The sequence below is a fragment of the Chenopodium album genome, chromosome 6 (genome assembly GCF_948465745.1).
Source record: "Chenopodium album chromosome 6, dcCheAlbu1.1, whole genome shotgun sequence".
NCBI lineage: Eukaryota > Viridiplantae > Streptophyta > Magnoliopsida > Caryophyllales > Amaranthaceae > Chenopodium > Chenopodium album.
The window spans coordinates 51,621,630-51,648,516 of NC_137839.1; the positions used below are offsets into that span (position 1 = coordinate 51,621,630).

General features: G+C 37.2%; 1 long non-coding RNA gene and 1 other non-coding gene across 3 annotated transcripts; one reads left to right on the forward strand and one right to left on the reverse strand.

The window, feature by feature from the left end:
- The first annotated feature begins 4,772 nt into the window (after positions 1 to 4,772).
- On the forward strand, positions 4,773 to 9,834 carry LOC145634889 (uncharacterized). Of its 2 annotated transcripts, XR_014113673.1 has the most exons (4): positions 4,773 to 5,586; positions 7,401 to 7,513; positions 9,279 to 9,372; positions 9,451 to 9,834. It is a non-coding gene; the product is annotated as an uncharacterized LOC145634889 (long non-coding RNA). The 2 variants fall into 2 exon arrangements; XR_014113672.1 differs by lacking the exon at positions 9,451 to 9,834 and having other exon boundaries at positions 4,783 to 5,586; positions 9,279 to 9,376.
- Positions 9,835 to 12,384: 2,550 nt separating this feature from the next.
- Positions 12,385 to 12,490, reverse strand: LOC145637451 (small nucleolar RNA R71). Its single transcript, XR_014114234.1, has one exon. It is a non-coding gene; the product is annotated as a small nucleolar RNA R71 (small nucleolar RNA).
- Between the last annotated feature and the right edge of the window lie 14,397 nt (positions 12,491 to 26,887).

Consider the following 26,887-nt stretch of genomic DNA (forward strand, 5'->3'; position numbering starts at 1 on the left):
TTGGGAGAGAATTGTTCACAATAAAGGGGTGGTTGGAAAGCGATGGAGTACATTCTTTACTCGCCACATAAATGAGAGTTGAGTGTGTGAGCACTAGTCTTGAATTCTATATGCTCTTGTGGTTTGCTCTACTTGACAATTATTAGGGAAGATAGGAAGTCGGATGGATTTGAGTGATTGATTTTGATGCATGTTTGTTGGATTGGCCTTGAGTTATGTTGTGGATTTTTTATTTGATTTGGGGTGAAGTTATGGTTTGTTTTGATTCATTGCCTTGCTTAGGGACAGGCAAGGGTTTGGCTTGGGGGAGTTTGATATGTCTATTTTATATAGTATTTTACCCTTGTCCCTTGGTCATAATTAGTAGTGTTTTTGGCTCTTTAGAGCCACTTTTATTACTAATTGCTGTTTTCTAGTGTTTTCATAGTTTTGGTTGAGTTTTGTAGGAAATTGCACTTTTGGAGCATTTTCCCAGGATTTTATGAAACGACTAGGAGGTGCACAACCACTTTTCATAGCCCAGGGCCGGTTAGAGTCATCGAGCCGGTGATTAAGGGCTCGACTTGTGAAACACCGAGTATCGGACACCGAGTATTCAAGCCCCAAAGTTGAAATTTGAAATGGGCTAAGAAGTGAAGCCCAATCCAAGTCCAAGCGTAGCCGGGCCCGATCGGGCAACCTTTGGCTTGATCGGGCGGCTGCCCAGAATGAGAGAGTGAAGAAAAAGGCGGGCCCAATTGGGCGACCCTTCGCCTGGTCAGGGGCGCGTGTTTCTGATGGGGTGTTTCGGTGATTTACTTAGTTCTATATAGGATTTGTTAGGAGTTTTGTATAAGTACGATTTAGTTTTTTAGTATTAGTTACCTCTTCTCTTAGACTTTCTCTCTCTACTTAGCTTTATTTTCTCTCTCTACAATTCTACACTTTGTTCTTGATTCAACTCATTATTTCCGTTAACTTTAGTAACGATTTCTTCTCTATTAATTTCAGTAATTTTATTTCTTTATTTCATCAGGACTTATTTAATTGCTTTGATTAGTTTAGATTTAATTATGCGTGAGTAGTTTTCTTTCTAGGGTTTTTGGGATCCATAAATAATCTGAAGGGGTAATTTGTTATTGTTGATTGTCAATGATTGATTAATTTCCTATTGATTGATTTAATGCTATGCAATTAGATTAGACCTGGTTTAATTGTATGAGTCATGCAATATTGATTCGAGATTCGAGATATGAGAATTGATGTTTAGGCTTAGTCTCAATAGGAGGACTAATTTATAAATGGTTAAGTCGAGATTCGAGAGATGAGATTTAATACCGTTAAATTAACTCTGTGATTGTAATACATAGCGAAAGCCCTTTATGATTCGATTAATTGATGCATTGATGATAGATTGTTATGTTTTTCCCTGGAATATTATTTATTGGTGAACCTATGCTCCAGGTCTTTTATTCATTGATTTTCCCCTACTTTTATTTCTCCCTACTTTTATTCCTAGTAGTTTAGTTCTCTTAAATAACAAAAAATTATTTACTTGATAATTTAGATTACTCTTGATTTATTAGGAATAAATTGACTTGTTTCCCTGTGGTTCGACCCTTCTTCCTATCTGCATAGTTAGTGGATTTAAAAATTACTTTTGATTAGGTGATTACGACATTAGCCTGTCAGTTCTCTTCAAATTATTTTCAGTTCAGTTCAACTCAGCTGCAATAAGTTCAGTTCAGTTTTTGATTACCTGATTCTCTCATAAAATATTCAGTTCAGCTCTAATAAGTTTAGTTTAGTTCAGTTCAGTAAATCAGAAGAGGCCCTTAGATTATTAAGTTTTTAGTTAAAACGAACATTTCACGTATTATTACTTCGTATGACCACTACTAGAAAACAGCGTAATTACGACGGAAAAAATCCGTCGGAATAACCTTGTTTTCCGTCGGAAAACCCGTTTCTGACGGAAATTCCGTCGGAACCGGTTGTCGCAATAAAGTTTGTAAGAAAATCAGCATTTTTCGATGGAATTTCCGTCGGAACCACTTTTCCGACGGAAATCGGTCCGTCGGAAGAAGTTTTCCGATACGACAAAGTCCGTCGGAAATTTCCGACAGACTGTAATCTGTCGGAAATTCCCGACGGGAATTCCGTCGAAAACTGCAAGGAAAAAAAGTAAAAAAAAAAAACACCGCACCACCGCTTCCAGCCACCGCCGCCACTACGTTTAACCAATTCACTCGCCTTGACCCCACCTCTCGCACCTCCTCATACCACCTTAAACCGAACTCACCTACCACCTAAACCTTCCAGTCGCACCACCTTAACTTGAACCCACCCACCATTTTAACCCACCAGTCGCACCCACCCATAACCTTAACCCACGAGTCGCACCCACTCACAACCTTAACCCACCAGTCACACCCACCTAACCCGACCAAGAACTACCGCCCAAAACCACAACCAAACTCAAAATTCGAATTAAAAAAAAAACATACCTTTAAAGTCGAATTTTGATTTGAATGTCACCTCAAATTTGGTTTAATATGGCCAAATTCGACCATAACACTACAAGAAAAATCTCTTTTCGTAGCGATTATTTCGTAGCGATTGTACATTCGCTACAATATGCAAGTATGTTTGTGAAATAATTAAGGATGTCGTATCATTTTTACAATCGCCATGGTTTTCCCATATAAAATCAATACGGAAAACATAATAATACATATCCACACTATTTTTACACATTTATATAATTTTGAGAAATCGTATCATTTACAATCGCCACTAAATCCTAAAAATCGATACGAAAAGCCTTTTCAACACTAGATACATAAATATTTTTTGACAAAGAATACATAAAATATGTCATAACTTATTGGTGAAACATTTAATATAAGAGTTTGAGGTTGCATGTTCAAATCTTGTAAAGATCATACGAATAGTTTTTTTTTTTTTAAGAAAATGAGTTAAACATTTATAGCGATTGTTATCGCTACAATAATCACCACGGTTGGATGTAGTTTTTCGTATCGATTATTGAGGCCAACCCCAGCGATATTGAAAACCACTACTAAAGGCTAAGGCAACGGGGGATATTGTATCGAATTATCATTCATTGGGAAAGCTTTTTGTTGCAATTACAATCGATACTAAAGGTTAAAATAATCGCTATGAAAAAGTTATTTTCTTGTAGTGTAAAAACTCTAGATCTAGAGTTTTAATGGTCGAATTTGACCCAAATAACCATTAATTTTTTGAAAACACCACACCTCCACCATTATTTAGACCCAAACTCTTGTCGTCGACAAAGGAAAGAAAGAAAGGAAAGGGGAAAAGGAAATAGAAGATAGAGAAAGGAGGAGAAGTGGAGAGAGAAGGAGAAGAAAGGAGGAGCAGGAACAAATGGGAAAAGGAGAAGAGGAGAGAGAAGGAGAAGATAGGAGGAGCAGGAACGAGAAAAGGAAAGGAGGAGAAGTGGAGAGAGAAGGAGAAGAAAGGAAGAGCAGGAACAAATGGGAAAAGGAGAAGAGGAGAGAGAAGGAGAAGATAGGAGGAGCAGGAACGAGAAAAGGAAAGGAGGAGAAGTGGAGAGAGAAGGAGAAGAAAGGAGGAGCAGGAACAAATGGGAAAAGGAGAAGAGGAGAGAGAAGGAGAAGATAGGAGGAGCAGGAACGAGAAAAGGAAAGGAGGAGAGGAGAGAGAAAGAGAAGAATAAGAGGAGAGAAGTAAGGGAGGCGGAAATAAGATGGAGTAGGGTTTGGTGAAAAGAGTTTTATTTTTTTTTAAAAAATTACATTCCGTCGGAATTTTCCGATGGACTATAAATCCGTCGGAATCTATAAATTTCGACGGAAAATTCCGTCGGAAATCACATATATTCTGACGGAATTTTTTAATTCGTCGGAAATATCCGACGGAAAATAAATCAGAAATATCGATTTTTCCGACGGAATTTTATGTCCGTCGGAACCAGTCCGTCGCAATTTGCCTGTTTTCTAGTAGTGGACCAGAGCTACAAAAAATTCATTTGAACAAAAAATACACGAGATTAATTGAATAATGCAAATCAATAAAGAGTTCTAAACTAACAATAGTTTAAGATATGAAGGGATGCAAATCAATTAAATATTTAATAATAATTTTGAAATAACAGTGTCAACCTTTTGAGGGTTTCAAAAAATAATTGTCATAAAAGATTTTGGTGGCTTTTTTTTTTTTTTTTTTATACTTTTACAAATTCACCACATAGACACATAAACCAAATACGGAGTAATACGTATTAAAACTAGTAGGTCTACCACCCAAACAAAATGTGTAAATACACGCCAATACAAATTCTCTACAAGAGCTAACTCTTTAGCGCGCGCATCGCGCGTGTAGGCCACCCTAGTAAATATTAAAAAAATTATATAATTTTACATAATTAATATTAATGTAATTATCAACATAATTTTACTTGATTAATATATAGTATAATTATTTCAGTTAATTTAATTTGGTTGTTTGGATCCAAATAAGGTTAATCCGATTCGATCCGATCCAAAAATTCTAATTTTAAAAAAATTACAATCCGATCCGATTCGATTTAAAGTTTGGCTCCGATCCGAATTAATAATTCGGTTTGGATTAGATTGTATTTCGATTTTTATCCGAATAATGGACACCCATAAGCTCGCCGCTACCCCTGTCGGCTCCCATACGACCAACCCTGGGCGACGGAGTTTCAAGGGTGGAGAGGGCCTGATTCGGGGTTTAAAGTGGTGGGAGTGGTTTTTTTAGGGGTTTCGGGTTGAGGATTTGGGGGTTTCGGGTTGGGGATATGGGGTTTTCAGGAGGTGGGTTAAGTGGGTAGGGGGAAAAATTCGACGGTGTCGACTCGGGAAAAGGGTTTCCGGGCATCGACGGTGTGTGGGGGTTTTAGTTGGGGTTGTGGATGGTGGTGGGGAGGGTGGTCATGGGTTGGGGCTGGTTTTTTTTTTTTTTTTTTTTTTTTTTTTTTCTTTTCTTTATTTTTTTTAAATTTTATTATTTTAGAATTGTAATTAATTTTTAAATTAAAAACCTTAGGTTAACCATTTTATCATAAAAGCTAGCCATAAAACCAAAAATGATACTACATTAAATTTTGTAAAACCAAAGTGCCACTTAGCAGAGTTGGAAAAAAGTTTTTTTTTTTTTTTTTTGTTTTTTTCTTCCTTCTTACTATTTTTACTACTACGTATTATCTTTCTTATAGTCTTACTCCAATAGACCAATATAGTGTGTCGCACACTCGCACGGTCGCACCAGCGCATAGGTTATGTTTAGTTGTTTACTTATAGCAGGCGCAAAACAATTTCGTTCTTTATTAAAATTAATTTTGGGGTAAATCACGTTGGAACCTTTGCCCTCATACAATGCCTGAAGAACATTCATCAGCTTCACCGCTGCAGCCGCCGTCTCAACCATCGCTGCAGCCGCCGTCTCAACCATCGCCGCAGCCTTCGCTGCAGCTTCCGTCTCAGCCGTCGCCGCAACCGCAGCCTCAGCTACCCGAATCTTTACAACCCCAATCATGTCCTTCAACCCCTGTTCCCGAGTTCGACCCAAGTCGAAGTATCTTCTCTCTCATCTAATTAATTTTTGCTAAATTTCTAATTCATGTACTATTTTTCCTTTTTCCTTGGTCAATTTCCTTAAAGCATTATCGATTTCTTGTTTCAACACTTTCTGAATGCGTGTTATTACTTCGGTGATTTTTATTCCGATTTTATATATATGTGTGTGTGTGAAATAATAGTAGTTCTCCATAGTAAATATGTTAAGGAATGTTTGCTGATATTCAAGTTTACAGTTAGTGAAATTGAGTTTATAATTCAAGCATTTATAATCACTCAAAGGACGGGTCTTGGATGTACAAGTTTCTGTTTATAATGGCTTCAAGTTTATTGGATATAATGACTTATATGTTGCTCGCTCTGACCGGATAATGATAATGCTCCTGCTATCCGGAATTGATTGTCATGTTGATTGTTTAATTTGAACTAATGATCCAAAACACTAACGAGGCTATTGTATAAATTCTTATACCGATCTTCTGTGTTTAAGTATGTGTAGTAGCCGTTCGTATATTTAGACAGCTTTGTATTGTTGTTGCACCTTGTTGAATATCTAGGGAACATGATTTGTTTCTAAAAATTTGTTTGGGAATTCTATTTGGTGGATTTTTTTTTTTTCCCATATTCTATAGTGATCTTATAGAATGGTATAAATCTTTGAAGTGACCTTTTTTCATTAAATGACTAACCATTTCTGATTTTGGTTTCATTTTTAACCTTAATACCTAAATTACTAACCTACATTCTTGATTAATTACTAACCCACACCACCACCCTCCACCCAAAACTAACCCCTTTCCCCGGCAGCCCTTAGCTTCTCGCACCCAACGGAGCACCAAGCAACATCCACCAAGCATCATACACAACACGCATTCCCTTGCTCAACCTAGCTGCTGCCACGATACAATCACTACGATTTAGTTGGGTTTTGGGGATTTAGCGTGAGGATGGGGTTGTAGGTCTGGGTTTTCAAGGCGGGGCGAGATTTTTGTGATGGCGGGTCTAGGGTTTTAGAGTGGTGGGGGTAGATTTTCGAAGCGGTGTGAGTGAATTTGGGGAAAAGGGGAAGAATGATTTAGGTGGCTGTGGTGGGTTTTTGGTTGGTGAGCTTGGATCTGGAGGAGGGGGGAATTTAGTTGATGGAGATGGGTGGGTTTTCGTGATTGGTGGAGGTGGCTGTGTTTCGTGGCTAGGCTAGGTAGGTGGGTTTTTTTGGGCTGTGAATGAAGTTGATTTTGGATGAAGGGGTGGATTTCGGTGGTGGAACTCGCTGGTTTTTTGGGGTGGTTGTGGCGGGTGTGTGTACTGTGGGGTTAACGGCAAACTGATGGATGGTTGTGGGGTCAATGATGGTGGTAGTGTGGTTTGGTGTTAATTAACTAAAGGGTAAGTTGGTAATTTACTTTATTTAGGTTCAAAAATTAATCATTAACCAATGGGTTAGCCATTTTACTGAAAATTTGCACACTACATAGAGTTAATCAAATCTAGAGGGTCACTAGAAACTATTAAGGGCAAAAAAAAAAAATTCACCAAATAGAATTTCCATATCTTAGAGGCCACTATGTACAATTTCCCAATTTGTTTTGGTTCGGATGTGCCAACGTGTTTCCTGTCTATGATTTCTTTTCTTTGGCTGTTTGGTGCGCAGGCAATAGAGGTCTAATCTATTTGTATGATTTTTGTTCATCTTTGGCATAATGATTTAGGGTTTCGACACACGTTTTCATTTACTATTCTTGAATGTTAGTACTGATGTTATCTAAATCTTATCTCCTTTTTCCTTTGGGTACTTGTTTTGCATCTGCAAAGTGATTGGTATCATCAGACGGAAAGCTTTGATTAAAGACTTGGCTGCAGCTTACCATGCTGAGTGCCTCGATTACTGTCAAGAGCTTCTTGAACTTCAGCGAAGATGGGAAGAGGTAACCTTAACGAATTCACGTGTCCCTATTGCGAAATCTTTTTTCTATGTGGGATTTTCTGTATTTTTACATTTTGTCTCATGAAGAAACTGAATCTGTTTTGCCGTATATTTTCCTTACCAATCACTGAGTATGTATCAAACCTATTGATTATAGATGGGTACAGCCTTATACTGAGTATGTATCAAAGTACATTGCTAATCAATAACAGCTTCAGAATACTATTAACTGCATCATCATGTTAAAAGCATCAACCTTTTATGCAAACTAATACTTCTGTCTTTTTATACTTTATCTCTGATTTTTGCTTAACAGCACTACTGTGGTTTATGGTAGTTTTCTTTCTTTTTCCCCAATCTTATCTTGTGAAACTTCATCTATCTTTTTTTTTTTATCTCTTAAAAGTTAATTTATAATCATCACTAGTACTTCTGTCTTTTTATACATAATTCTAATGGCCCTTGCACGTTGATTTAGCCAGTTGTGCGATTTTTGAATCCAAACACTTTGTAGAATGTCGATGTGTCATTTTTATGTTTAAAAAAAAATTAGAAACTCTTGTTCATTTTCTAAAATTTCTCCTACCTAATGAGGAATGGCTGCTTCAGCAGAATGGAATCTATGCAAGAAGTAAGCTATAATGTACTTATTAAATTTGAACTCCCTTATCCCTTTTACCAGCACCACCCTCTCTGCCGATAGATAAGACCATAGATGACTGAAAAACATTGCGATGAATTGAATATGATGTTGGTTCAATACAATACTTTTATGCTTGGAATTGGACCACACTTGATTATTAACTATTGATGTCTGCAAGATATAGCTAGAAATTGATGGGTAAATTTTTGGCCATTAAAAGGCAAATTATGAATGACATGTGTGGGGATTGAATGTTGAAAGTCGGTGTGAACAGAAAAAGAATTAAGGGTTGTGTTTCCTTTGTGTGCTTATCTGACCCAAGAGAATTTTGAAGTCTGAGGAATTTGCTAAAGTCGCTACTTTTATTTTTTTGAATTGCAATCACCTATTATAGTGTATCATGTGTTTTGGCATCTAGATTAGACCACATGTTTATGATTATTTTTTGGAAAGTTAGATGGTGTTTTCATGTATGTCTGCTGGTGATTTAAGATTGAATCGGAGAATATAAATATAGAAGTTGCCTGCTTTTATGTTGAAGCTGATCAAGCTTTGAGGTGCATTAGTCTTCAATTTTTTCTTCTTCTTTATTTCCAAGTTGTAGAAATATTGTTCTTCATTATACAAGGTTGCTAGTTAATAGTTATTGCCCTTGGTACTGTTGAATGAGTTATTATGTATACTCTGCCATAGTATTCGTCCTGTCATATATACTTAACACAAACATTTAAATAAAACGGATGTTCAGTAAATTACTGAACATCCGTTATAAAGTGACAATAAAATGTGCAAAAGTTACACTAAAACGCACAAAAGTTACCGTGACATATATAATAGTTATTTATACTTTATTGATAAATTTGACAAAAGTGACACTAACTTTGACAAAAGTGACACTAAATCTGACAAAAGTGTACCCGATGTACAGTAAATTACTGAAAACCGGGTGTATACAAAAGTTTTCCTATATTTAATATAGCTAGTAATCTGAAACAAAACAAAGCTCTTGTTTGTTTGTATAAACTGAGAAAATGATGCTGGTAGTTCATTTTAGTACTCTTGGGCTGTGCATTTTTGTCTCCTTTGTTCTCTTTCAAATTTTTTAACAACCCTGAAAACACAGACATATAAAGAAATCAAGACATTTGAAGATTCAAAAAAGGATTATGTTCGACCATCCAAGCGTGTGAAGAAAGTTCGTTAAATTCAAACTTAGTGTAAGAGTACTAATTTATCAGTTCTGTAATCTTCAATATTCTAGTTTTGATTCTCATCTTGTTACTGTAAATGAGCAGGTTTTTATATGGTTTTGGAGATCTGTACAGGAAAAAAATGCAGCCATTAATTTATCAGAAAGTCAGAGATGGGATATGCAACCTTCCTTCTGTAGTATGATAAGCAGCCTGACTTGATTTACCATAAGGTCACAAAATTACACAAATTTGACGGTTAGGAATTAGTGTAAATTTATATACCAGGAGTTATTCTTGGTTTATGCACCGAGATAGATTTTCTGTCAGTTTTATTCATTTGTAGTTTACTTTAGTTTTGTAACCTGGCTTGCGCGCTTTGTTGCCTTAAGAGTTTGTGGTTTCCTTTCGCATTGTTCTTTTTATGGCTTCATGTTGTTTCGAAAACTATATTACTCAATAGTCAAATAAAGTTACTAGTCCATAATAGTCATTCAGCTTTAAATTTTTTTCCTTGATTTTTAAACCCACAATTACAAATTTCCGCAAACAACTATAATTAGGTATCATTTAGTTATCCCTTTTAAATAAAAGGGTATTATTTGGTTGAGGGGTATCAACTTTTCATGTGCACTCAAATTTCCTAGTATGTATGTTGTTTAATAAGCAAAAAAAGTGTGAAAAAACAGAAAGTTTAAATTCCTTGGGAATTAGAAATTTCAAGGAATGTAAACTTTCTACATAATATAGGAATTAAAATGTAAGAAATTTAATTATTTAGGGCATGTTCTGATTTACTGAGCAAAGCTGAACTGATTAGAGCTGAAACTGAATAATTTATGAGAGAAAGAAATTAAGAGTTGAACTTAACTAAACTAAACCGTTTTATAACGGAGCAGAACTGAATTGAAATGAATTGAAATTAAGCTAAAGAGAAAAGGTCCTTTTAACCAAACCTTATTGATTTGTTCTCATTTGGATTCCCGAGGTTTCTTCCCGGGTTTTGCATTGATTGGGATGCTTAGTGTCTTCCATTTGAAGCCCAAGAATGGAGATGTACAAGTTCCAAGTTTCCTTAGGCCGTGCATTCAAGCCGTGAGGGCACCAATTTTGGTGTTGAACCCATCGTTAAGGTGTTTGGAATCTGCCATGTTCTGTGTTCATCAAGCACACCAAGAGGAGCGCACGAGGAGCGTCAAGTTGAAGGGGAAGAGAGCTGCCCTAATCCTAGGCGCGGGCAGGCGTGACAATGATGCAGTCGCACAGTGTGGTTGCGCAGGCGCGCGATGCTCTAGCGCAGCCGTGCCTGTTGCTTCCTATTCCATACCCTCTTTTGCGTGGCCGCGCATCTTCTTGAAGAAGGTCGCGCCTGTACGGGTCTATTTTGGACGATATAATTAACTTCTCTTTGTTAGCTTTACTATATATAGATTTTTCTTCTATTTTTAGAGAGAGAATCCGTTGGATAATTTTTCATTAGATAATTCATTAGAGAAGTTTTAGAGAGAGAAACTCATGGTTGATGATTGATGATTGATTCTAAGCACATTTCCTTTAATTTCATCAAATTTTGTAAGGATTTCTTTTACTTTAATGTAATCTTTAGCTTTTGATTTCAATTGTTTTGTTGCTTGTATAAGTTTATTGAGTAGTTGATTGAATTTGTTTGATTGAAATGATGATGATGAGTTTGTTGAGTTGCTTAGTTTTGATCTTGATTTGTTCCATGATTGTGAGTAGTTTACTTGCTAAGGATATGGTGAAGCATGTTTGATTGATGGATCATAGCTAATTGTTTTTTTTTTTTTTTTTTTTTTTTTTTTTTTTTTTTAGCATTGTGATTAAATTGGTTGATTAATTTTGTGTATGTATGTGATTAGTTAAAGAGTAGCTAACTTTAATTGTCATACTAGATTGCATTGTGTGCCTACATTGATACAGACCATTGATTTGTAGCTCACATTTGTCGATCGAGCTTGGTTAGTGACGTTCCTAGTTAGAGTCTTTCGTAGTTGGCGCTAGCTAGACCTCTAAAAGATAGCTTGTCGAGCTCTTTTGATTGCATTATCTATCTTCACTCACAATACTCGAATAATCAATCTCGAACCCGATTAGTGTGTGTCCATTGCAAGTATATGTGGATCCTAAATCCCTAGTGTCTTGATATATTGATTTACTTGGTTTGATTAGTTTAATTAGATAACCTACACTGCCATCTTACCTTTCGAAATAGCTTGACATTGGCTGTAGCAAACTCCCCACTATTCCTAGTGGTTCAACTTGAACTTGCCCTATTACTAGGTGTAGGTTTGGTTATAAATTTATTTTGATTGGAGGAATTTTAGTTTCAACGACCTAGAATCCACCCTCCGTCAAAATGGCACCGTTGCCGGGGAATGGCGTCGTTATTTGCTATTGTTGTCGAGTCTATTTCATTTCTTCAAAAATATAAAAAGATTTTTCTCTTTTAGGCTACACTTGTAGCCGTGCTACTAATTGCTTCTTTGAGATTGTATGCATAGGACAAGAGGAAAGACTTTAGTACCTTTTGATCCGGAGATTGAGAGAACAATCGCAAGGATAAGAGTTGCTAGACTATACTTGAGTTCTAGCTTTTCAAGCGGAAAAGAATTTCAAGAAGAAGAACAAGGAAGCACGGGGGAGGTAACAAGGGTTGGTTTGAAGGAGTTGGGAACTCTCGATGCCTATAGATTCGAGAGTGGTATTGCTCCGCCAACAACACCGGCTAATGACTTTAAGATAAGGCCGATGATGATAACGAGGACTGAAAGAAGGCAATTTAGTGGTGCTAAGCACGAAAGCCCACTAAATCATCTCAAAGAATTTGAAAAATATTGCATCACAATCAAGGTCAAAGGGTTTCTTAAGAATTCATAAGGTTTAAGCTATTCACGTTCTCTTTAATCGGACAAGCTTTGGAGTGGCTATATAAAGAAGTGAAGCCTAATTTTTTGAGAACTTGGGATGAGATCGCCAAAGAGTTTCTTTCTCACTTTTACCCTCAAAAGAAGACCGCTGAGGCAAGAACTCTAATCCAAAGTTTCAAGCAAAAAGCTAGCGAGAGTTTGTATGAGGCTTGGGAAAGATACAAGGAATATCAAAGAGAATGTCCTCACCATGGAATCCCGACCTACCAAATCATACAAATATTTTATGGACGACTGAGTCCCAAAGGAAAGTCATGTCTTAATGTCGGAGCCAGAGGCCCGATAATGAACAAGAACGAGGAAGAAGTTGTTGATATCAAAAAAGATGTAGTTCGTCACTACATGGATTGGCAAGAGAGAAAGAGAGTCTATAAGCAAAAGTGGCTCAACGGTCTACTCGATTGACCATCTCAACGCCATTAACAATTTGTCCTCCCAAATCTCAAACTTGGGGAAGAAGATGTCATCAATTAAGGCTAAGCTAGAGAGCGTCTCTTCAAATGTATGAGTCTTCCCTCCCACATTAAGGAGAGAGGTACATCTTCTAACTCTACTCCTCCTCCTACTTCAAGTAATATGCCAAATGTATGTGTATTTTGTGATGTTTGTGGGTCATATGACCATGATTCTTCTAGTTGTCCACATGCATTTAGAATTGTCATGATGTTGAGAACAATGATTATGAACAAGTGAATTTTGTTTCTAACAACAACAATGGACAAAGATTTGAAGGTTTAAGGAATTTTGGGACTAGGAATGCTCACTAACAAGAGAATTTTGATAAATACAACAATGGTGGTTAGGAACCAAGGAAATCAAGTTTTCGAGGTTACTATAATAATCAAGGTTATAGTAATCAAAACCAAGGCTAAGAGTATGGAAATTGAGGCTAATTTCAAGGCTTTGGTGGCCGATACCAAAATTATGGCAACAATCAAGGACGAGGTAATTGGAGCAATCAAAATAAGGGGCAATTTTCAAAACAACAATCATAGAGGACCCCCACCCAGATTTGCTCCAAGACCTCAAGGCAAGGGTGATAATTCCTATGCTTAACCCTCATCTTCTAGAACTAACTTGGAGGAGATCATTGAAAACCAAACAAAAATTTTAAACACTTACATTGCGGTGAGTGACAAGAAGTTCAATGAGATGATGACACACAACAAAATGCTTGAGACTCAAATCACTCAACTAGCCAATGCCTTGAAAGATTGTCTTAGCCCTTCTTCATTACCTTTTCAAGGAGTTGATCCTAAGAAACTCATCTATTCTATTACCATAAGGAGTGGGAGAGTGCTTGAAGAGAGAGTTTCTATGATGAGTGAGGAGGATGAGAAGAGGAGTGACTCAAGTGAGAAAGAAGAGAACGATGTGTCAAATAATGTGAGCAAAGAGGAAGCTCAAGAGACAAAGAAGAGTGTTGAGAAAGTGCAAGAGGAAGTGAGAAAACCCGACCTTCCATACCCCCAAAAGTTTTTTAGGAACAAAATTGATGAACAATTTGGCAGAAGGAAGTTCATCTGTAAATCCCTCTCATCGAAGCCATGACCCAAATGTCTAGATATTTTAAATTTCTTAAGGATATCTTGAGTGGCAAGAGAGAGTGCAATGAGATAGATTCGGTAGAGGTTGGGGGGTGTTGTAGTGCTTTGATTCATTATGACTTACCCAAAAGATGAAATACCATGGCAATTTCTCCATTCCTTGTAAAATTAAAGGCAAATTGTTTGAAAATGCATTGTGTGATCTTGGTGCTAGCGATAGTATCATGCCTTATTCCGTCTTCAAGAAACTTAAGTTAGGAGGGTTTCTTCCTACCAACATGACTTTGCAATTGGCCGATAGATCTATTAAATTCCCCAAGGGAAGGGTGGAGGATGTTCCCTTAAAATAGGTGGTTTTACTATTCCCCTAGATTTTATTATGCTTGAAATTGAAGATGACCACATACCTATCATTCTAGGGAGACCTTTCTTAGCTATTTCGAGAGCTTTGGTTGATGTTAATGGAGGCCTAATCATTTTAAGAGTTGGTAGCAATAAGGCAAGTTTTGAGCTAAAACTGATGCAGGAGTCCTTGTCCTTTGTTAATGGAATCATGTGTGTTACTTCCCCTCGCTCCATTGATAATTTATGCATGATTGACTTTTGAACTAACGATGTTCTTGAGATTTGTGATGATGTGCTTTTGATTTTTTATTGCAAGAAGGTTAGTGAAGAGAAAAATGATTTTTGTAAACCCATGGACGAGGAGGTGATTGACATTCCTCATTAGTTTGAGCTTACTCTCAAGAGGAGAAGGATGATTCCAAGAGTCTGGATAGTGAGAAACTGTTTACTAGAAGGAACAAGGCAAAGAAGAAGGCGAGAGATTCTAGGAAGTAAAGGATGAAATTGAAGCAAAAGAGGCTTGCTTTTGAGGTTTCATCAAGTGAATTTTCATCTAGAAACAATGTGAGGTTGCTAAAAATTGAAAAGGAGTTTGTTCCATCCGCCACTTTGAACAAAGTAGTGTTCTTTGACCCTCCATGATTTTGAGGAATGGTCGAGCTAAGAACCTTAAGCAAGCTCTTCCCGGGAAACAACCCGGTAAACTAACCCTTTTCTTAATTTTCTTTCTTTTATTTTCCTTTCTTATACTTGTTTTCTATTTGGATTGAAAGGTTAAATTCATGAGAATTGGATTATTTCAAGTGAGCATGAGCAATGGAAAAGTGTTTCGTGTTTTTATGAGAATATGTTCGATTTTATCGAATTTTGAGGTGAAAGGGTATGGTACCTCGGGATTGAGTTGATTAAGATTTCCGACAATTTTGGTGAATATTGAATGTTTCAAGAGGTTTGAGTTAAATTAAGGTGAAAGAGAAATTGATGTGCAAGTGCGCTTTCGTGCTTACGTTACGTTCCCGTAAATTTTAATCATGAATAGGTGATTTTTGAAAAACTTTTATGTGATTTTTGGTCTGCCCCCCCTTGTGGGTATCACTTAACCATGACGCTCGTGAGCGTTGATGAGAGCGCGAGCACGAGAGTAAGCACAAGAGGGAGTAAGCCCCCCTCTTGGCCTTGGCTGGTGCACACGCATGCACCAGTAGGGGAAGAGTTGCCCTCTTCTTTCCGAGCAAAAATCGAGCAACAATTTCAAAAAAGGAAGCCGCAATGGGTGGGCATGCTAGTGGCGCGGCCGCGCAAGACATGGGCGCGAGCGTGCAGCCAGGTCGCGTAGTCGCGCGCTTGGGCAATGCCGAGCTTATATTTCTTTTATTTCTTCTTTATTTCCCTCATTTCTCCTCAGCCTCATTCTTGCACGCACAACCCTCATCCTCACTCTAAAGAACCAAAACCCTAACTCCATTTCTCACATATTATATCATCAATTCATCGAAAATCCATCAAACATTAACATTTTTCATTCTACAAATTCGTCTTTTACAACAATAATCATACTACTTTCTTCCATTTTTAATCTCCAATATCTCTCCTCCATTGAAGACCAAATTTGGGACTTTTCGGCTTGTTGGAAATTGGTGACTAATTCTTATTCAATCTTGCTTCTAGTATGGTATTATCATCTTCTTAAACTCTTATTTACATTTTTATACCTTATTATTGTAAAAATTTGATTGTTTATGGTTGTAAATAGTAGTAGTATGTGTTTTGATGAATTTATTTATTGAATGTGATATTTGGTTGGTTATTTGTGTTAATTGTTGATTGATTGTTACTCATATTGTGTTGTTGTATGTTTGTGAAGCAAATTTGGTTTAATTGGTGGTGATTGTGAGAAGTTGAAAATTTTGAATATTGGTAGTAAGGGGTTTGTGTGATTGGTGTTATTGGTTAAGCAATTATGATATTGGTGATTGGAAGTGTTTTGTGGTATTTTTGTGGTGTTTGTGGGTGTTGATTGATTAGATTTTGAGTTGATAAATTTGGGGAAAACACAATGTCGAAGCTTGCTTGAGCCTTTTCCTCTAAAAAACGAAAAACCAACATTACAATCGAAGAACCTTCTTTTAACCCCTCCGCTTTCCAAACACGACAACCTACTCTTTTGTCCAAGATAAATATCAATGACACAATCCAAAAAGCTCGATATGCTAAGCTAAAAAGAACCGATCCCTTAAACCCTCTCGACACTACTTTGAACAAGACATGATCAAATTGGGTATTAATGAGGAATTGAGGGAATTATTTAACAATATTCACATGAGCACCTTTGTGAGCACGTACTACCGAACCTACCTTGAGCCGAATTTGGAATTTTTGGCCATGGTTTCATGTGAGGCGGTAAAGGATGGTAATTGTCGGGTCTATATTTAACTTTTAAACATTAATCATGATCTTTCTCTTATCGAGTTCAATACGGCACGATCTTAATCCGGGGTCGGATGTCTTGAACCTAAATTTCTTTTTCAACAATGAGTATGACAAAAATTTTTGTTGAGATAAAATATCTTGGGAAGACGATTTCATTACTCGGTATGCCGCTATAAGCAAGGTATTACAACTGTGTCTAAGGGTTCTTCATAGGCTTTTGGGATATTCGGTAACCCCTAAGCAAGAATTGGGAACGATGAGTCAATTAGAGCTCCGGATACTTTGGTTGGCTACTAGAGAGGAGTACCGGGGTCATTTGAACTTGGGGTACATGTTCTTGAGATATTGCAATGGGTTGCAAGAAAGGGAGTCTAGGGAGATCCATTGTGGTAGTATGGTTACGAGTCTTGTGACCAACCTTCATCTTGACCACTACTTACCCTCTTGTATTCCAGTGGGTAGTTCAAGCACCCTTTACCTCGACATTGCACAATTGAAGCAAGTACAATTTTTGGCCAATAATGAAGATGATGAGATGTTTGATTGGCTTGGGAGAACAAACATTGGTGATATCTCCCTAACCTCTCCTTGATTTCTATCCACCGAGAGGATGTGTCTAATGTGTGGCATGTACCCTTGAGTAACCGCCTCCCATATGGTGATGATGAAGAGGAGATGGGAGAAGAAGAAGATGAAGAAGAAGAAGAAGAAAAAGAGGAAGAACAACAACAACAACGACAACCATGTCAACAATATCAATAACAACAACACCACCAATTTGCTAACCCCGATATGGATGTTCTAAGTGCACAAATGAAAGGGATGTAAATTAGATTGGAAGATATATATGACTAAGACTTTGAGGCAATTTATCACCAAATGAGAGGCATCTCAGAGATGCAACAAGATATGTTTCTCCAACATCATTTATATGATGCGAGTGTTAATCGTGGAGAGGTCTCCCCCACGGTTAACTACCCATAATTTCCACCCCAACTTGGTCCTATACCATCAAGCGAGTTCCCATATTGACAAGGACTCCCGGGGTCCAAAACCGTGACTTGCTCATTCTCGATGAGCACGTTAACTATAATTATCGTGTTCCCGGTGGGAGCGATTATAGGGGTGATCCTAACTACCCCTATGTCCACCCCGATCATCCACTATCGCTCGCTTTGCCCGAGCAATATACTCCCCTTGCCCCTTGGCAACAAGAAAACTTCAAGGGGCACTATGGTTGGCCATCCGGTTACACCGGGGGATGTGTTTCTTATAGTCCCCCATCCGGGTTTTCCTATAACGGTGATAACCATGATAGTGTCGGGCCGAGTGGTAGCTAGTTCCCATATTTTGTGCCTTTTTCCTTTATCGCTTATTTTATGTGATGCTTGCTTTGTATTAATGGGACGTTGAGATATATAAAATTTACGTTTTAGTTATAAAATATTTCCAAACCGTGCAGACCACTACCACTTAGGAAGATGTTCATTCAGAAGTAAAAGTCTGTTGGTATATAGTCCAATTCACAAGAACGATAACAAAAAGAAAAATAAAGTCTCAAAAACTTTATACAAACCAAAAACAAATATGAAAAGAAAAGAAAAGAAAAGAAAAGAAAGAAAAGTAATAAAGAAAAGAAGAAAGCAAAGATAAAGGAAAAGTAGAAAAATAAAAAAAGGAACAAAGATGCAAGTATAACATGTAATTCCCAATCGTTATACAAGTGATCATTGACAATATCGCCAATGATCCCAAACACTCTAAGGTGTTACAAGCATAAATTATCGAATCGTTCAACTTCTCCTAAAACTAATCATAATCTATGCATCCAAGAAAAATAAATAAATAAAAGAAAGAAAATAAGAAGGATCTCACTGGGGTTTCAAGCAATGCTAATAAAAATAAGGAAAAAGATCAACCACTTTCATTAAGCTCAAAGAATCAATTACATCTTTATCAAAGCCAAGAGAGAAGAAAAATAGAAAATAGAGCTATAAACAAAAAATAAAAATAAAAACGGTTAATAACTTCAAAACAAAATAAAAGAAAGAAAAACTAAATAAAAAGAAACTACAAAACAAAATCAAGTTAAACTATCAAAAAGTAAGATTAAGCAAAGAAAATTAAAGGAACTATACACTAAACTAGCAACTAATCACTTAAACTATAAGATTTAGATTTAAGGGATTTGGATTCAAGGATTTTTGATAATAGGGCTTTGGATTCATGGGACCAAACAACATGCATCATCATTACCATAGAAATCATCACAACAACAACATTATCAAGAGAGAAAGAAAAGACATGGAAAGCTCATAGAAACAAGGGAAATTCTCATTGGTGAACTCCAATTACTTAATTTTACAAGTGGTAAACGTTCTTAAAATTAATTATCAACGTTAAACCTTACTTAGAATTACTAATCCACTAGTAACCTTAATTGTAATTTAACCTAATTATTTAACCAGTGTGGTTAACTACAACAGTAATTACTAACTTATCCCTAAAATAAAAAATATTTCCCTCCAAAATTATTTCCCTAATTCCCTCCTAAACGATTCTCCCCTCCCCTTTATATTTTCCCCAATTTGTATGAACCCTAACTTATCAATTTGTTCAATTCTCTCTGTTTGCCAGCAATTACCCCCAAATTTCCACTATTTTCGATGAGAAATTCTCGCTCGTCTACTGCTAGGAAGGCAATCACCATGGATGATAGCATTGCGTGGGTAAAGCATACTCGATGTGACTGTTCTCCTCCCCAGATTGTTGCTGTTATGATTTCAGAGACAACTAGAAACCCACGAAGGCTGTTCTTCAAGTGCAGAAGCTGCGATTTCTTCGCGTGGTTGAAGGAAGGGGATATAAGAGTCGGGGAGGAAATGGAGGTAGAGTATACTGGTAGTGTTTTGGGTGTTATTGATAGGGTTGATGAGTTGTTGAAATTTATCAAATTGATTGTGAAGGTGGCCCTGATAATGTATTTTGTGCTTTTATTTGTAGTTGCTAAGTGATGATTAAGGTTGTTATAATGGTGGGTGTATGTTAGAACAAATCTCAAATTATGTACTGCATTTTCATGAATAAAAGCAAGTTTATTTACAAAAGATTGTTACCAATTATAAGTGTTATCTAATTATGCATAAATTATCCAAGAACTAATGTTGGCTTATCCACTTTGAACTAAAACTCACAGCACAAATAATTGAACAAAAATAGATATTATATTGCAATAATAATCATAGGACGTACAACTTCATGTTTTCATATTGAATCAAACCATACTTGTTCAAAATACAACCAAAGTAAAAAGGTTCAAGGCAAGATTTGGCTACCTACAATTGTTTGACTACAAAAAAACAGCCATACATTACAATTCAACTTTCAAATGCAAAAATTTAACAAGGCAGTGATGCTGAAACTCTTGTCTTTGCCCTGGTTCTGGGTGACTGTCTTACGGGATGTGATGTAGAGGCTACTGAAGCTGGCTTTGGGTTGCTTAGAATGACTCCTTTCCTTGTCTTTGGAGGTTGCTCCAGATTTGGCTGGCTTTGGGGCTTGCTTTGGGGATGTTCTAGTTTTGGCCTTTTCTTTCTTAGTAAGCCCACCTTGACATGTTTGTGCATTGTGCCCAAACTGTTGGCATTTGCTACATTTCACAGTCTTAGAACTTTTCCCCTTAGCATGCTCACCTTCTTCTCTCCTTCTGTTCCTAGAAGGCCTTCCTATCCCTCTTTTCATTGGTGGTGGCCCAATCTCTTTATATGTGTTGTCAGGCCATTGCTTTGGATCTGGTATCACTTTGATATTGTGTGCATAGGTGAGCTTGTACCTTTAGAATGAGTACCACTCAATAATGTAATTCCTTGGGTCATCATGTGAGTGTAAAATTGCCCTCATAGCATGTTTGCAAGGCAATCCAGATAATTGTCATGCATTACACACACATGTTTTGTCCTTTAGGTTCACAGCAAGCACAAATCTGCCATCTAACACTTCAAATACCCCATCACAAGATTTCAAGCACTTACATGACCTAGACTCTATCCTGAGAACCCGAATTCTTCTCATTATGTTAGGGAAGAAACCATCACCCCATGCTTCACAAGCTTCCCTTTTAGTTGCCATTCTTACCATAGTTAACCTCCTTATACCTACATATAAAGTAAACAATATATATTATCCTATGTTATAGTTTCTAAAATAACAGCTTTGATCAATAATTTTACCTTTAAGCAAGGTCAACACAGGTCTGCATCTATCCACTCCTAGAGTAGAATTGAAGCTTTCAACAAAGTTGGATTTGTTGATGTCATTTTTGATGGCTGGATTGAATGAATGCTTTGTCCAAGTTGACTATGGGCCTAGTTCTGCAAGCCAACCCAATGCAAGTGGATTTGCCTTCTATAAAGCTGTCATAGATTTCTTGAATGTGAAAGGATTGCATACCCTAGCAGCTTTCCAAAATAGCGGGAACATTAGCAAGCCAGGAAATTAGATCTTGAAATTTTTAACTAAGTGCTTGCAACAGTACCATCTGCCCCACCTTAGGCCAAATTTCAGTTAAAGCTGGATCAATACCCTATACAAACAACACAAACAATGATATTAGCATCATAATCACAAACATAAATAAATCAACTAATGCAACATTGTTACCTTTTGTCTTTCACAAAGTATGCACCATTCATCTCCTCTTCCAGAATCTTGTAAAGCATTTTTCAGATGCCAGAGGAAGAATTTCCAGATGTCAGCATTTTCAGCACCCATAATTGCCCATGCAACAGGAAAAATCTCATTATTTCCATCCATGGCTACTCCAGAGAGCAACACACCACCATAATGGCCCTTAAGGTGTACCCCATCTACTCCAATCAAGCTTTTGCACCCTGCTTTCAACCCATCCAATGCAGCTTGAAAAGCAATGAATATGCTGCTGAACTGTAGAGGCCTTTCATGTTCAGGTCTAGCCAAAACAACATGAGCTTTTGAATTTGGGTTGAGCTCCCTAATGATATCACAGTACATAGGCAAGTTCTTATATGACTCATCATGGCCACCATGGATTTCTATTAAAGGTTGTGACTTAACTCTGTATTGTGTGCTCTGTGCCATATCAACACCATATCTCTTCCACAACAACTCATTCAAGGACTAAGCTGGGATGTCATTGTTAGCCCTAATATCATCCATAAGCACTCTTCTTTCCCACCTTACATTCACTATTGGATTCCTAGACTCAAGTCCCTGATAAGCGTGTTCTGGACAACTAAGCTTTTTGATTGCCCATGTAGTATTATCTGGCAATATAGATGCATGCAGCCTCCAATTACAGTGAATGTCTGAGCATCTTGCTGCATATCTTTTGGTGCTAGCATAATCAACAACAACAGCAAACCCACACTGTATACAATAATCCCTAACAACATCTCTAAGGTGTTGATTGTCTACAAAAAGGTGCCACTCCTTCAGAACTATTTTACCAAACCCTTCATCCTTGTAAACTTCCCCATTGTTATAAAGCTTACTCAAGTAGTCATCTTGGTCATATTTACACTCAAATTTTGCTTCCTTAAATGGATCAAAGGAATCCTCAACCACATGCCCATATTCATCCTTGAATTGTTCTTCATCATCACTTAGACCCTCATTGTCCTCACCATCACCATCATCCTGAGACTGCTCATCTGGGTTGAGATCATATTCACCATCATCATCATCATCATCTTCATACACTGTCAAGGTTGTGTCAACAATATCTTCACCCAAACTTACATTAGCTATCACATTCTCACTGCCAACTCTTAGTCTATTCTCATTAGGCTGCATAGTGTTGACAACATTCTCACCACCACTTGTACTACTGCTAATAACAATACCCTTTCTTTTGGCACTAGTTCTGGGCACCCTCCTTTGGAAATAGGTTAAGACCCTAGATGACTTAGAAGATTCATTGTCGGTATTAGCACCAAATCCTTCTACATTCTGCATAGCGGGTACAATGTGTTGGGAAGAAGGTATAGGTTGTGTGTCTTGGATGATCACATATTCTGGGGGTATTTATTGAGGTTCAGGGTGTTGGGTGTTAACAGGTTACTCAGGTTGTTCACCTTCCCAGGGGGTTGGGGAAATATTGAACCAGTTCTCTAATGCATTTCCTCTCCCTCTTCCCCTCCCTCTCCCTCTGCCCCTCCCTCTCACATTTCTCCTCCCTCTCACATTGTTCCTCCCCCTACCTCTAGCCCTTCCCCTGCCTCTACCTCTATTAACACCCTCTTCTTCTAATCCATGTTCCATTTCAGGCCAGGTTTCATCAGGATCATAATTAAGAATTTCTGGTTGAATTATTGAATGTGTCTTGCCCAATGCACTCACATGCCTTTCAAATTCTTCCTTACTCACAACTGCAGCTTCTACTTCCCGAGTCTTTCTCTACTTAGGTGTTAGTTTCTTATTAGGCTCAATAACTAGAGGCCTAAAACCTACTGGCTCAATCATTTTCTCCTTATCAACCCCAGATGCATCAATTTGATTCTTTCCCTTAATCAAAGACCTAGCAGCAGCTACAACTTTACTGTCTTTTGATCCACACCCAACCCATATGTAGATCTCTTTTTTTTCTAGCAAATTTCTAAACATTTTCATCACATCATTGTCATTTTCAAGTGTCACATGCTTCATCTTGTACACATATTTGAATGTGGCATGATTAGGTGTTTCAATATTCTTTTTCTTTGTCTTCTCCCAATACTAAGTAATTAAGTCTATTAGATTAACCTTATCAATATCCTCAACCAAAATAGTCACATCACCACCCATAAATTGAAATTGTAACACTATATCATCAGCCAGTCTACATCAATCACAAACACAAACAACAACACTTGTATAAGATTTACTCCCTAGTCAGACATGAAAACAATAAATCATACAACCATTTTCACAATAATTGCATAAAATTCACACATATTTTACATGAAATAAACGTAGTTGATAAATTTGCAACAAAGATCATACAATCAACAACCATACGAAGCCACAAAACCACAAAGCAGGGCATGATACAATTTTAAGCATAAAAACACATACCTGACTTCGATTCAAGCTCTACTTGATAAATTTGCAACAAAGATCGCATTTTTACTTCGCTTCAATGCCTAACAATCCAGAATTTGCCCAAAACTAGCACAATTTAGTAGCACTAATTCCCCCAATTCCCTTCAGATTGCCTTAAAATTCACTCCAAAATTATCTGTTACCTCCAAAATATTATGCTAACACTCGATATTTCTAACTTAAGAATTTTTTGAATAAGTCTAAAAATTGGAAGCTTTAGAATGAAGGAAATGATGGAGCTCAGAAATCAAATTCGAAGAAGATGATGGGTTTATTTGATTAGACGTAGTTGGTTGAAGGGAAGTAAATGAGGGCAGTAATGGAATTCAGGTTTTTTTTAAAAAGTTTTTTAAAATGTTATAAACCATGGTTAAATAATTAGGTTAAATTACAATTAAGGTTACCAATGGATTAGTAATTCTAAGTAAGATTTACCATTGATAATTAATTTTAAGAACGTTTACCACTTGTAAAATTAAGTAATTGGAGTTCACCAGTGAGAATTTCCCTAGAAACAACAATCAAACACCATCAATAATAGACCAATGCATGCAATTATCCAACATCAAGGCAAAAAGTAGACAAGACAATGCACAACAACAATATTGGCCATCGAGATAAACCCTTAATAAAATAAAGTTCCCCCAAACTAAACATGAATACATCTCAACATCCCATCATATAAAGAAAGCATCACATAAAATAAGGGATGGAGGAAAAAGGCATAAATTGGGGAATTAGCTACCCACTCGGCCCGACACTATCATGGTCATCCCCGTCATAGAAAAAACCTGGATGGAGGACAATAAGGAAGAACCCATCCCCCAGTGTAACCGGGTGGCCAACCATAGTGCCCCTTGAAGTTGTCTTGTTTCCCAGGGACAAGGAGAGTATATTTCTTGGGCAAAGCGAGAAGTAGTGGATGATCGGGATGGATATAAGGGTAGTTAGGATCACCCCTATAATCGCTCCCACCGGAAACACGATTATCGTAGTTATTGTGCTCATCGGGGAATGAGCGACTCATGGTGATGGACCTCGGGAATCCTTGCCAATATGGGTACCCGCTTGATGGTATAGACCAAGTTGGGGTGGAAATTATGGGTAGTTAACCGCGGGGGAGACCTCCTCACGGTTAACACTCGCATCATATAAATGATGTTGGAGAAACATATCTTGTTGCATCTCCGAGATGCCTCTCATTAGGTGATAAATTGCTCAAAGTCTTGGTCATACATATCTTCCAATCCAATTTGCATCCCTTTCATTTGTACACTTAGATCATCCATATCGGGGTTAGCGAATTGGTGTTGTTGTTGTTCTTGATATTGTTGTCGTGGTTGTCGTCGTCGTCGTCGTCGTTGTTGTTCTTCTTATTCTTCTTCTTCTCTCATCTCCTCATCATCATCACCATAGGGGAGGCGGTTACTAAAGGGTACATGCCACATATTAGGCACATCCTCTCGGTGGATAGAAGTCAAGGAGGGGTTAGGGAGATGGTACCAATGTTTATTCTCCCTAATCCAATCAAATACCTCATCAACTTCATTTTTGGCCAAAAATTGTACTCCCTCCGTCCCTTTATTACATTCCTGTTTGTAAAATTACACGAGAATTAAGAAACTAAGAATAAAACAAATAACAATAAAAAAATAATGGGAATTACAAAACATTAAATGATGTATTTGAGTTAAACAAAGATAGATTAATATTTAATGATTCCATGTCATCAATCCTTTGCAAAAAAGGGGACCAATAACATCCTCCTATTGGAAAATTAAGAACCAATCATATTCATCTAAATTTAGGCACAACGATTCTGAATATTTTTAGAAGAAAAATAAGAGTGAGAATAGGAAAGTAAGAGTGATCATTAATTACAAAACAGAAATAGAGGAATATTTGGGATATTTGGAAAAAAAATACTTACTAAAAAAGGAAAGGAAGAATGTAATTTTAGAATACCTAGTAAGGAAAGAAGGAATGTAAAAAAGGGATGGAGGGAGTACCTGCTTCAATTGTACCATGTCGAGGTAGAGGGTGCTCGAACTACCCACTGGAGTACAAGAGGGTAAGTAGTGGTCAAGATGAAGGTTGGTCGCGAGCCTTGTAACCATACTACCACAAGGGATCTCCCCGAACTCTCTTTCTTGCAACCCCTTTCAATATCTCAATAACATGTACCCTAAGTTCAAATGACCCCGATACTCCTTTCTAGTAGCCAACCAAAGTATCCGGAGCTCCAATTGACTCATCTTTCCCAATTGTTGCTAAGCGATTATCGAATATCCCAAAATCCTATGAATTGAATGCCTCTTAGACACGGTTGGAATTCTATACTTATGGCGGCATACCGAGTAATGAAATTGCCTTCCCCCGATATATTATCCCACCAAGAATTTTGGTCAAACTCATTGTTGAAAAAGAACTCGGGGTTCAAGACATTTGCCCCCGGATTAAGATCGAGTGCCGCATTGAAATCGGCAAGAGAAAGATCATGATAAATGTTGAAAAGTTGAAAATAGACCCGATAGTTACCATCCTCCATCGCCTCACATGAAACCGTAGCAAAAAATTCCAAAGTTGTCTCATGGTAGGTACGGTAACACATGTTCACAAAGGTGCTCAAGCGAAGATTGCTAAACAATTCCCTTAAATCCTCATCAAATACCCAATTTAATCATGTCCAGTTGAAAGTAGTGTCGAGAGGGTTTAAGGGATCGGTTCTTTTTTAGCTTGGAATATCGAGCTTTTCGGATTGTGTCATTGATTTTTTTATCTTGGGAAAAGGAGTAGGTTGTCGTGTTTGGGAAGTTGAGGGGTTTGAAGAAGGTTCTTCGATTGTGATGTTGGTTTTTCGTTTCTTAGAGGAAAAGGATCGAGAAAGCTTTGAAATTGTATTTCCCCCAAATTTATCAACTCAAAATCCAATCAATCAACACCACTAACACCTTAAAAATACCACAAAACAGTTCCAATCACCAATATCACAACTCCTTAACCAATATCACCAATCACACAAACAACACCTTATTACCAATATTCAAAATTTTCAACTTCTCACAATCACCACCAATTAAACCAAATTTGTTTCACAAACATACAACAACACAATATTAGTAAAAATCAATCAACAATCAACACAAAAAATCAATT